The sequence below is a fragment of the Humulus lupulus genome, chromosome 4, assembly GCF_963169125.1.
Source record: "Humulus lupulus chromosome 4, drHumLupu1.1, whole genome shotgun sequence".
Lineage (NCBI taxonomy): Eukaryota > Viridiplantae > Streptophyta > Magnoliopsida > Rosales > Cannabaceae > Humulus > Humulus lupulus.
In genome coordinates, this window is record NC_084796.1 from 20,598,126 (window position 1) to 20,610,300 (window position 12,175).

Below are 12,175 nucleotides of genomic sequence, written 5' to 3' on the forward strand. Positions count from 1 at the left end.
GTGGTCTTTTCCCGGGTCTTTCCACCGGCCTTCTGTCGCTCCCTGTTCAGGTTTCCTGGAGCTGGCTTAGGAAAAGGCTCTGGGGGAGGGGTCGGGCTGGCTCCTTCAGGGACCCCGGCTCGCTCTCGTGGAGTAGGTTGCTGCGCCTTTGGAAGTGGGCCAGTTGCGGGATTGGCTGCCGGACCCTGCGTGGCCATGAGTGCCTACAGGGCTTGGAGAAACTCTGGCATCCATCGATGCGCCTCCGCTTGCTTAGCGATCCTGGCTTCCTGATCTAGGACTTGCTGCCTTAGTCTAGTCACCTCCAAGTCTTGCTGATCGGGCTCTCTTTCAGGGGTCTTGGGATCCGCAGCTTCGCCGTGGTACTCCCCCTCATTTTCCTCTTCATAATATTCCTCCTCGTTTTCCTCTTCGTATTCTATCCCACCCTAGTAGTCTTGTGACTCGTCTTGGTGAGATGTTTGAGGAGGCGCGTTGTCAGGCAGATCCTGAGGGATATGCTGTGAAGGCAGCGGGTCTCTGTTGCCCTGCTCTGGATTGCTAGGGTCGAAGGCTGTGTGTCGTGTGTTCACCATTGTAGCAAAGGCCTGACGTTAGTACTAGCTTCCTTCAGCTCTCAATGAAAGCACCAAACTGTTAACCGAGATTTTTGGTAACTATATTAATAAATATTATTTAAGGGTAATTGTAATGAAAGTAAAAGATTAACACGGGGTTTTTTCGTGGTTGGGGCGCTAACTAGTCTTAGTCCACGAGTCTGTAGTATTAGAGCTTGAAAAGCCTTTTACAATGGAGTTTCTCTCTGTATTTTGACAGAGTTACTATATCTTAGTTGAAGAGAGATCCCTTTTACAGTGTTCTATAGCCTGTATTTATAGGCTTACGGGAACACTGGGTTTGGGCCGAGTATGACCCGGGCCCATCAGAGACACGAGTATTCTTGGCCTTTCTAGTGGAAGCCCAATACAAAAGATACAACACACATGAATTCCAGATCAAGTAAGGCCCAATACATTGGCTCAAGAGCTATGTCTCGCCTGACAAAACGGTGCTTTTGGTCTGGACACTTCGAGTTACGAGGCAGATTCAGGAGACAAGACCAGTCAGAGTACTTGGCAGCGCAGACCTGAAACAACGACGTGCAATCCCGAGGTGGTCTTTTCCGCAGGTGAAAAGTGGGGACAACGCCCACGCAGAGTGGGGCGGCTTCAGGTTCCTGGACGCTTGGCCCCTCCAACAGGGGACGATATGATCCGGGTCTATTTACCTTTGTCCCTCTTCATTTACCACAGGCCCGGACTGTACCAGGGTCTGGGACCAGGACGCGTATGTCACGGGGGTTCGAACGATCTGCACGTCTCCCGGATGACCGTCCCGGAGGATGGAACCCGGAGGACCATGCCGGACCCCCCTAATGGGCCCAGACATGCACCCCCGGCCCATACCCCTCCTCTCGGACATTTCCGTACCAAGAGGCCTTGGGCCGGGCCCGCATGCTTAACAGCCCCTGACAATGGGCCTGGACGAAGGTCCCGAGGCCATGCAGGAAATGGGGATAACAATATGAAATAACATAACTTTATTTAAAACCCAAAATATTGTACGAAATACAAAATATGGTATGAAATCTAAAATGTGATATGGGATCCAATTGTTTATAAAACATAAAACATAAACTTTAAATTAATTGTTTAAATACTAAATGCGGGAATAAATAAACAAAATTTAAGAGACTTTAAACAACATCATCCTCGATCTTCCAGCAGTCCATTCAATCCATTCATCCTCAACACACATGCCAAGCTGCCACAAATCCTTCCCGCCTTCTATGTTCATTTTCCTGCATCATTCTAAAAAGAAAGGAATAAGCCTAATGCCCAGCAAGGAAAATTTACTAACAACATATATCATAAATCATAAACATATGACTATAAAAACGTATATCATATAGGACTACAATATTCATGGTGATTAACTCATTAACATGGTATGTGATAAAACCATCTAGGTCCTTTGTCTACTAATCGAGGTAGGTTAGATCACAACTATAGTATATGATAACCCATCTAGGTCCTCTGTCTACTAATCGAGGTAGGGTAAATCATAACTCTAAACCATGAAAATGATAAAAATTCTTGGGGTTTGCTATCTAAGCAACTATAAGCCCCAAGTGACTACTAAACATATTCATACATATATACATCGCACATATCATAGCATAAAGTCTAAACGTGATCCTAACAACTGCTGGAAGGTTCTAGAGCTTCTAGATCTTTCTTTTATTTAAACTATTCATCAAAAATACTTAAATCTTTAATAAACACATGACAAGTGTCACATTCTCAATAATTCTATCTAAACCTTAGGTTATAATAAATAATGTTTCTAGGACCAACAATATTAATCAAACCTTATGTTATAATTAATATTTCTAAACTATAGGTTAAAGTTATAAAATCCATAATTGTTGTTATGATTTTTCAACTAAGTCCCGGCTTTAACCAAAATCCACGGAAACTAACATACTACAAACTACTACTAGCTACTACTACTACTATCTAGCTAAGTAAAAAATTTGGGACACTACATGTTCTCCCCCAAAATGACCACCACAAGGTGATGAATGACAATGGAATAAGATACCCTCCACCTAATGTCCAACAACACGTCATCTAATCATCTAATCCACACATTGCTTAAATAGAAAGGGCTCCTCCCAAAAATAAGACTTCACATCATGCAAGAATTTCTTCCTTTGTTGGTTAGTCATCTCTAGCGGCATCAACCCACTAGCCAAGTAATTAGCAAAATCAGCAAACCAAGGAAGCTCATGAGAATGTTTGACCTCAAAAACTTGTTAATCGGGGAATGTTTCTTTGATGGGGATAAGAGAGTTGGAATCTTATTCCCACTCCATTCTTGATAAATGTTCAGCCACTTAATTTTCTACCCCTTTTCTCTCTTGAATCTCAACATCAAACTTTTGAAGCAAAAGCACCCACCGAATCAATCTTGGCTTTACATCCTTCTTGGCAATCAAATACTTTATGGCTGAGTGATTGGTGTAGACAATCACTTTAGTGCCCACAAGATAGGAGTGAAACTTGTCAAAAGCAAAGAGAATAGCTAGTAGCTCATTCTCAGTCACTGTGTAATTCAATTGAGCTCCTCTCAAAGTGGGGCTAACATAATAAATAGAGTGAAACACCTTGTTCCTTCGCTGCCCCATGACAACCCCAACAGCATAATCGCTAGCATCACACATCAACTCAAAGGGCAAGCTCCAATCCAATTTAATAATGATAAGGGTTGAAATTAATCTCTCTTTCAACTCTTGAAAAGCCTTCAAACATGCTCCATCAAAATGGAATGGTGTATCATTCTCTAAAAGATTGCAAAGTGGCTTGGAAATCTTAGAGAAGTCCTTGATGAATCTTCTGTAGAAACCAACATGCCCAAGAAAGCTGCTAATTTTCTTTATTGAATTAGGAGGTGGTAGCTTTTCAATAACTTCAATTTTTTCTTTATCAACTCCAATCCCTTGCTTTGATACCTTATGCCCCAAAACAATACCTTCCTTAACCATAAAGTGACATTTTTCCCAGTTAAGGACTAGGTTTGTCTCTTCACATCTCTTTATGTAATGCCCCGGATTCCCTAATGTGGTTTAGCGGCTGGATTTGTAGGCCGGGAGGGCCATAATTGCTTAATTACGCCATTAAATGTGTTTATGCATGTTTATGAGAATTATATTATAATATAATGTTAGTTGTATGCATATCGATGTGATGTGTTGAGACCACATTATGATGTGGGTTGGTTCGAGCTTTTCGACATGAGACGATCGTAGAATATTGATTAGTGGTTTAGTCACAACAGATTTAAGTGTCGGGACTTGGGTTGAGTCTCGGGATGATTTTGATGATTAGAGCGTTACTGGGAGATAAAGGGGTAACTGGATGCGAATTATTGGTGTTTGAGATTATTGAGAATAGCGGGAATTGGAGAGCGTTAATTATGATTAACGAGTTAACGAGTCAGGAGGAAAGTACCAAAAATGCCCTTGGGAGCCTTTAGGAAGTATTAATTGACCTAGGGGTAAAATGGTCATTTCACCCCTAGGATAGATATAACCCTTGATAGCTGAGAAAAGTGATGGAAAAACAGAGTACACTTTAGAGTTCTCCCGTACCTTTTTCTCCTCACTGTTCTTTGTGGTTTTTGAACCAATTTTGAGGATTCAAACTTAGGAAGCAAGCCTTGGGAGTTTGGGAGTGTGTTCCATCATTGAAGGCCATCATAAGCCAAGCTTTGGGTAAGTTTCTAACCATGGTTTTCTCTAGTTTGCTCTGTTTTGGTTTGTTTTGCAGCTGAGATTACTAGGATGAATTCATGGTTTTTGTTGGGAGTTTTGGCTAGGGTTCCCATGCTTGTTATGTTTGGGGTGTGTTAGGGTGGTTTTTGGGTTTATTTGGCATCAAGAATAGGCTTTGGAAGCTTGGAAATCGAGTTAGAATCGAAGGAGATGAAGAAGGTCGGTTCAGGGGTGTTTGGGCCTGGAGGTAGCGCTACAGCGCCCACCCTAGGGCGCTATAGCGCTCCTCAGGAGGCTTTATGGCGCTTGGGAGGTTCTGTGTAGAGCGCTGTGGCGCTAGGGGTTGAGCGCTGTAGCGCTACCTTGTTCCTTCTAAGTCCCGTTTTGAGTGTTTTTAAGGGTTTTTGACTTGGGGTTTCAATCCTTAAGGCCCGGGATCGAATCTACTCACCGTGTGGGCATGTTTTGGGGTCCCGAGGGTGGTGCTTGGGTTAAGACCCTATTATTGTGGATTCTCATTAATGGAGGTTATAATTGGTTGTGATTAGGTAACCGCTAAGGAACTAAAAGGTCGATCGTTCTCAGGGGTCATCTTTATCATATTTCTCGCTCGAACTTGGGGTAAGAAAACAGTGTATGAATACAATTGCACCCTGTACAGGTATATGACATGCATGGTTTGTTATTGAGGCGTGTTGGTTGATATATATGAACGTGGATTTCATATTAAATGCTAATGAATGCTGATTACCTGTTTAAGACACTGACTAGTCAGGGACCGACTCTAAAGTCGATGATCACGCATTGAATGGCTCTATGGCATTAATGCGGGACTGGCCCTAAGGTCGATGAACTTATAAGCGCTTGCCTGGTCTACGACCAGAAGACTATAGCCAAGGTATATGACCTCAGTGACCGTTTGTCACGTGGCTAAGGGACGTTGTCCATAGTTTCGACCCTAGAGTCGTGAGGAAGGTTATGTTGGTGACCAATCACCATGCACCTGTCCTGAACATGCTTATGAAAGAATCACCTGTCGGTTAAGCCCTGGTGACTCTATCGTCACATGGCTAGAGGGAGCGATGCTCATTATTATGACTTTTGGCTGATGTCACCTATTTGATGGACTGATAGTCCTGAATGGTTATTATGATCGTTGTTGATATTATATCATGTTTTATTATGTTTTCTTGCTGGGCCTTGGCTCATGGGTGCTATGTGGTGCAGGTAAAGGAAAGGAAAAGCTTGGCCAGCCTTGAGCGGAGAGCTTGGGCGATGTGTTGTACATACAGGGCCGCTTGACTGCCATGGTCAAGGAGTTCTCAGAGGGACTAGGGGTTTACCCTATTTTTGCTGCTTAGGCCGGCGGGGATTGTAAATTTGGAACTGTAGCAACTCTTTTGTATTATGAACACCTTGTAAACATTTTAAAAGGCTCATGAGCAGTTTATTTACTTAATGAAATGTACCCTTTCCTTTTTGCTGGTTTTTCACCTTAACCTGATATTAACACTTAGATCACGTTTTTAACCAAAGGACTCGGGTAACGGGTCAAATTTCTGGTTCACCGTTCACCGTAACTGTTCTGGGGTATCCAGGGCGTTACACTTTAGCACCTTGGACAAGTTGCTCAAACAATCATCATAAGAATCCCCAAAGATTGAGAAATCATCCATGAACACTTCTAGAAATTGCTCAACCATATTAGTAAAAATAGCTGTCATGCATCGCTGAAATGTACCAGGAGTGTTACACAAGCCAAAGGGCATTCTCCTAAGTGCAAAAGTACCATAGGGACAAGTGAATGTAGTCTTGTGTTGATCTTCTGGAGCCACTGCTATCTGATTGTAACCAAAGTATCTATCCAGGAAACAATAGTACTCTCTCCCAGCAAGTATGTCTAGCATTTGATCAATGAAAGGAAGAGGGAAATGATCCTTCCTAATGGCCTGGTTTAGCTTCCTGTAGTCCATGCAAATTCTCCATCTAGTCACAGTTCTAGTAGGAATCAACTCATTGTCTTCGTTTTTCACCACCGTGATCCCACCCTTCTTAGGCACACACTGAAAAGGGCTCACCCATGAACTGTCAGAGATAGGATAAATAATGTCAGCATCTAACCACTTGATGATTTCTTTCTTCGCTACTTTCTTCATGATAGGATTTAGTCTCCTTTGCCCCCTCAATAGAACACTGTCTTCAAGCAAGATCTTATGCATACGCAAAGAAGGACTAATTCCTAGAATATCAGCAATAGTCCACCCAATGGCCTTCTTAAACTTTCTCAACACCTCAAGCAACTTTTCTTCTTGTTCACGATTCAACTCCGCTGAAATAATGACAGGTAAAGTTGATGATGGACCCAAGTAGGCATATCGCAAATGTGATGGCAAGACTTCCAATTCCAACTTAGGTGGCTCTTCAATTGATGGCTTAGGAGCCTTAAACTCCCAAGATTACAACTCCAATGAATCAAATTGGGCTCTTGTTCTTAGCCCTTGAGAATTTGCCTCCAACCAAGCTAGATACTCATCCTCATCTTCGTCATTTTGAGAATCAAACAACAATAACCTTTCTAATGGATCACCAACCCTCCCAGTCTCAAACTCCTATGATACCAAAGTATCTACCACTGAAACAATAGAGCACTCCTCAACCTCCTCAGGAAACTTCAAAGCTTTAAGGACATTTAAAGTCATATTTTCATCTTGAACCCTCATAGTAAGCTCACCCTTCTGCACATCTATCAAAGTTCTTCCTGTTGCAAGAAATGGCCTCCCCAAGATAATAGTTACCTCTCTATCTGCCTCATAATCTAGCACAATAAAATCAGCAAGGAATATGAATTTGTCTACCCTCACCAACACATCTTCAATATTCCCATCTAGATGAGAGAATTGTCTGCAAGTTGAAGAGTAACTGTAGTAGGCCCGACTTCTCCAATCCCCAATTTCTTGAAAATAGACACTGACATCAAATTAACGCTTGCGCCTAAATCACATAAAGCCATCCCACAATAAATGTTTCCAGTGGTACATGGAATAGTGAAACTCTCAGGATCCTTCAACTTTGGAGGAAACTTGTCTTGCAAAAAAGGCACTACACTCCTTGGTTAGAGCCACAGTTTTAAACTCACCCAACCTTCTTTTCCTTGTAAGAACATCTTTCATGAACTTCACATAATTAGGCATTTTCGCAAGTGCCTCCACAAGTGGTATGTTGATATGCAACTACTTCAATATGTCTAAGAATTTATTAAATTGAGAATCCAACTTTTGCTTCTGAAAACGTTGAGGAAACGGAGGTGGCTGCTTTGAAATTGAACTTTCTGGGTGACAATGCTGCGGCATCCCTGCAACATTCTGGGCAAAGGCATATTTTTGTGCACTAGGAAGTTCAACATCTTTTTGGATTTCCTCATTTATTTGGATTGAAGAAGGCACACCCTCATGCCTAGAATTTTTCTTGTACTTCTCCAACTCTTTCCCACTCGTCAAAGTGACGACTTTACAATGTTCCTTACCCACATTTCTTGGATTCTCGGTATCACTTGGCAGTGTACCATGGGGTCTATTTCTAAGCTCATTAGCTAGTTTTCCAACTTGGTTTTTTAAGTTCCTCAATGATGTCACTTGGCTTTGAATCATGGATTCATTCTTCACTATATATTCCTTCAACATGTTCTCAAGAGAGCTAGATTGCATTGCTTGTTGTTGTGGCCTTTGTTGTGGTGCTTGTGGGGGGTAACCCGGTGGAAAATTTGGTCTTGGAGGCATAGAAGAATTGATAAGGCCAACTCCTTGATTACTCCATGAAAAATTGGGATGTTGCCTCCATGATGGGTTGTAGGAATTAGAATAAGGACCATTCCTATTTTGATTCCCCATGTAACACACAGCTGCTGGATTGGAAAGACGGTTGTCAAAAGTATGACCCTCACCACAATACACACAGGAAATGCTCTCCATTTGCCCCATTTGTGTCCCCATAGGCTGCCCCATTGATTGATTCATCCACATATTCATTGTCTTGAGTATATTAGAAATAGAGGAAACTTGGGCTGCCAAAGAAGTGATGGCATGAATACCAGCCACCTTTCTACCTGTAGATGATCTAAAAGTGGGCCACTGATAGTTGTTGTTGGATATTCTCTCAAGGATTTCATATGCCTCATTATAGGACTTAGCAAGAAGAGCCCCATTCGCTAAAGCATCAACCACCATTCTAGTATGAGCATTGAGACTGTTATAGAAGGTCTCCATCTAGATGCAATGTGGACTGCCATTGTAACAACCCAAAATTGCTAATAGGGCTTAGTGCCTTGATTAGAGTGCTGGGAGGGCATAATTGGATATATGTGTGTGTTTAATTGGTTAAATGCATGACTATGTGGCATGCATGACTAATATGACTATGTGAGTATGTTATATGCATGTTTATAAGTATTAAATATGTATGTGGACCCTTTAGTGTTCATAAGGGCATATTTGTAATTTTGGCACGTTAAGGGCTTAATGTGATTTTATGTGATATATGGTTGAGACCACATTATTATGTGGATATATTTGTAGTAAATGGCTCGAGGCGGTCCTAGTGAGCGGATTAGCGAAATAGTCACAGCGTGGTTTAAATGTCAGGCTCGGGGGAGCCTGGGGGTATTTTTGGGAATTTAGAGAATATTTTGGGATTTATTGAGTAACAAATAAGTATTTGGTGATTAATTATATGTGATGGGGTTAATTGGTTAATATTAGGAACACTTGAGGAATTAGCGGGAACATGGGGGAAAATGACCATTCTAACCTTAGGGATAATTTAAGGGCTTGGTTAGTGATAAGGGGCAGTTTGGTCCTTTCTAATTAAGCTATATACTCAGTAAGTGTCTATGGGGCAACCAGAAGGTAGTAGAATTTCTCAGCACACTCTCTCACCCTCTCATTCACGTTCTCTCTCTCTCTAAAACACTAAGGAAAACTTGCAGTTGGAAGAAGGAAAATTCAAGGGGTTGAGCTGGGATTAGAGCTGGAAAATAGAGGAAATTAAGCTAGGATCAACTAAGTGTATGCTGAGGATCTGAGCTGCAAGCTGAGGTAAGGAAGTTGTACTGATCATGTTACTATGTTAAAAGCTAGAGTTCTCATGAATTTTAGTTGTTAGCTGGTTTTGATTGTTGGATGGTGTAAGAAAATGGTTATGGGTTAGTTATGATTATTGGGATATGAGGATAGGAATTCTGAGCTTGAGTATGAGTTTGGCTGGTCATTTAGGGTATGAAATTGGGGTTAGGCTCGAGGAAAAAGATGCTGGAAAGTGTGGTTTTTCTGGGTTTAGGGCCTCGAGTCGTGACCTTATTCTTTAGGTGTCGCGGCCCGCATGAGTTTTGGAGGCTGGAAGCCTCTGTTCGTTAGGTGCACCGCGACTCGGAGGAGTGCAAGTCGTGGCCTGTGTCGCCCATCAGAGGGGGATTGAGCCTCTATCAAAAGGGCGGGTCGTGCCCCTCAAGGGCAAGTCGCGGTCCGTGTCCCCCATCAGAGGGGGATTGTGCCTCTGTCTAAGGGGAAGGTTGCGGTCCTCAAGGGCAAGTCATAGCCCACAATGGGGAATTAAGGAGAAATAAGGTTTAAGGTTTGGGGAGGCTCTAGAATTCAAACTTAGGCACTCGGGATGAATTATACTACCCGGTTTAGTAGAATTCGAGGTCCCGGAGACTAATATTTGTTCCCTGAGTATTTAATTGGATTAGAAATTGATGGTTACCCATTGATACTATGACTAGATTTATCGCCAAGGCTCAGCACTAATGATCATGCTCAGGACCATTTTGTATTCATCGCTCGGGACTCGAGGTAACAAGACTGCACCCTTATGCTTGTGAATGGGACTAAGGTTCCCAATAATTGGATACATGTACTATGTAATTGTACGATTGTTATATTATTTGAGAATGAACGGCCTAAGGGTGTCAGGGCTGATGATAAGCGTACTAAATGCAGCTCGGCCTAAGCGAGCCAAGGTCAGCTGGATAAACAGAGGGCTCGACCTAAGTGTGCCAACCCTGAGTATTTGTGTAATTGATTGTGATATGTATTTGAGATGAAATGTTTACCACTGTTTAATTTTATACTTGAATTCTGTTAAATAATTAAACTGGTTGAATTAAGATTAATTGAATACTATTGTTGCTTGATGTGTCTCTTGTTTATGGTTTTCTTGCTGGGCCTTGGCTCACGGGTGCTACGTGGTGCATGTAAAGGCCAAGGGAAGCTAGACCAACCATGAGTTGGAGAGCTCTGGGGGTGAAGTGTACATAGCCAGCTGCTCATCCACCACGGCCAAGGGAAAGTTCACAGACAAAGCCCTAAAACTTTTGTTTTGCCATTAGAATGGCTTTTGGTTGTATTATCTTTTGGAGATTGTAAATTATCACTTATACCCTGTTTTTGGGATCCCATGTACCAAATATCTATTTTAATGAAAATTAACCGTTCATGATCAAAATCTTTTAACCCTAACCTGATAGTTGACTTTAGGAACACAATATTGTTCAAACGACTTGATTAGCAAGTCTTGCACTATTTTAAAATACAGAGTGTAACTGTCTTGGTTATCCAGGGCGTTACAGCCATGATGAGGGCATTTGCGCAACAACTCCTTAAATCGCTCGCATGCCTCATATAAATATTTTTCATCAAGTTGTTGAAATGAAGTAATATCATTGCAGAGCTTGGCATTTTTAGTGGGAGGATAATACTTCATCAAAAACTGCTCAGCCAACTCTTGCCAAGTAGTCACAGAATCAGATGGCAAGGAGTTCAACCAAGCTCTAGTTCTGTCTCTCAAGGAGTATGGGAACAACTTTAGTCTCAGGGCATCCTCTGTGACTCCGGGCAGCTTGAAAGAGAAGGTGAGGATCCTCTGTTAGCATCCCGATGAACTAGCCCATAGTTTGAAGCATTTGGAACATAACAGGCTTCAATTCAAACTGGGCGGCCTAAATTTCTAGTCTAACGATTCCTGGATTAAGCTCATTGAAGAGGGGGAGAGCATATTTCATAATAGCACAATCTATGTCATCAGCCACAATAACTGCATTTTGCCCATTATTGGCAGCTACTCCCCCTTCAACTACTCCTTCTTGAGCAGCTCCTGCTAGATTTGTCGCCCTTTGAGCAGCTCATGCTAGATTTTCCACCCTTTGAGTGGCTCCCTATTGAGCCCCATGCTCAGCATCCATCACTACTACTTCCATTTTTTATTTTTGTATCTTTCGCCTTCTTCTAAATGTACGCTCGATTTCTGGATCAATGGGAAGTAGTTCAGGGTCTTGATTCTCGTTCATGCACTATGTAAATCTGAATTTTTCACGAGAATCACCCAAGTTAGCACAAAAGAAAATTTAAACCAAATTGCAAGATATCTAACTTTACAATAATTGACTTCAAGCAATCCCTGGCAACATCGCCAATGGTATAATCGATGTATAAAGTTATAATTTTTTTTCCTTTCTTGCGTTTGTGTTCTTTCAGCAGTTCATGTGTTTTATCACAAATATGGTGTTGTAGAGACTCACTTTAAACACTTCACAGAGTGCATAAGAAATAATATTTCACATACGAAATCGTTTATTCAAAATAGTCTGTGCATTTAAGTTTTTTTTTGCGTAAGTCTTCCGTTTTATCTCAAATTGTGTTAGATTTATGAATTTAAGGTTTTGTAGACAGGGTAAATTAGTCTGTGCAAGCTCGATTACTTGTGAGATTTTTAAATTTTAAACCAATTTCAATCAAAGCTGAAAACGAGTTTTTCATAGTAATCATCAGAAATCTATCTTATAAATTGCACTCATCATTTTCATTGAAT

At 41.6% G+C, this 12,175-nt stretch overlaps 1 non-coding gene across 1 annotated transcript; it reads left to right on the plus strand.

Annotated features, from left to right (window-relative positions):
* Positions 1-10,934: 10,934 nt before the first annotated feature.
* Positions 10,935-11,041, plus strand: LOC133833367 (small nucleolar RNA R71). The gene has a single exon (XR_009892748.1). It is a non-coding gene; the product is annotated as a small nucleolar RNA R71 (small nucleolar RNA).
* The last annotated feature ends 1,134 nt before the right edge of the window (positions 11,042-12,175 follow it).